This window comes from Cynara cardunculus (assembly GCF_001531365.2).
Source record: "Cynara cardunculus var. scolymus isolate 2C chromosome LG 1, CcrdV1, whole genome shotgun sequence".
NCBI classification, from domain to species: Eukaryota; Viridiplantae; Streptophyta; class Magnoliopsida; order Asterales; family Asteraceae; genus Cynara; species Cynara cardunculus.
Window position 1 is genome coordinate 33061434 of NC_037528.1, and position 903 is coordinate 33062336.

Sequence of the window (903 nt, forward strand, 5' to 3'; positions counted from 1 at the left end):
CACTGTTATTGTCTAAAAGATCATCCAGAGTATTTGATTGATATCAAAACTGAATTTACAGGTCCTAACAATTGGTATCAAAGCAGGAATCAAATTCTTATTTGATTAATTCTGTTCTTGGTATTAATCTGCATTTGTTCTAGAACACCAGTCTTCTTCTTCTTCTTCAGGTTACTCTGTTTTACTCTATTTTATCAGTTTCATCTTATTCCTATTTTTTTCTTCTTCTTTCAATGGCGAATCTGGCCAATACATCTTTCATGAGCACTAGTTCTCAATCCAAACCTCCCACGCTTATACGTGAGGAGTATCCCCAATGGAAAGTGCGAATGGTTAATTTTTTGGAAGGAATTCACCCAAGGATATGTGAATTCCTCTATAATCCTCCTTATGTCCCAATGAACTTAATTCCAAGAGTTCCTACCACTGGAACAACTCCAGAAATTCCTGAGCACTATGAACCACGTCCTATTGCAAACTGGAGTGATGAGGACAAAATWATRGTTGAATTGGGCAGCAAGTGCAAACGATTGTTAATTATGGCAATACCTCACGAAATCTTCAAGTGCATCGATCACTGTCAACTGTCCATGGACATTTGGGCAGAATTAGAGAAGCAAATTGAAGGAGGTAAGAAAACACTCAAGAACAATCGATCTATTTGCATTGACGAGTACCACAGCTTCAATGCGAAAGAAGGTGAATCCCTGTCGAACACATACTCTAGATTGAATACCTTGATTAGCAACTGCAAGACGTATGGAGTAATGAGAATGGCAGAGGACAACAACTCGTTATTCTTGAAGAGCCTTGGAGTTGAGTGGATGCACCTCACCATGTCCATGAAGGCCACCTTAGACTTGGAAATGTGGACTCTAGCAGACTTGTTTGGATCTCTTAAAA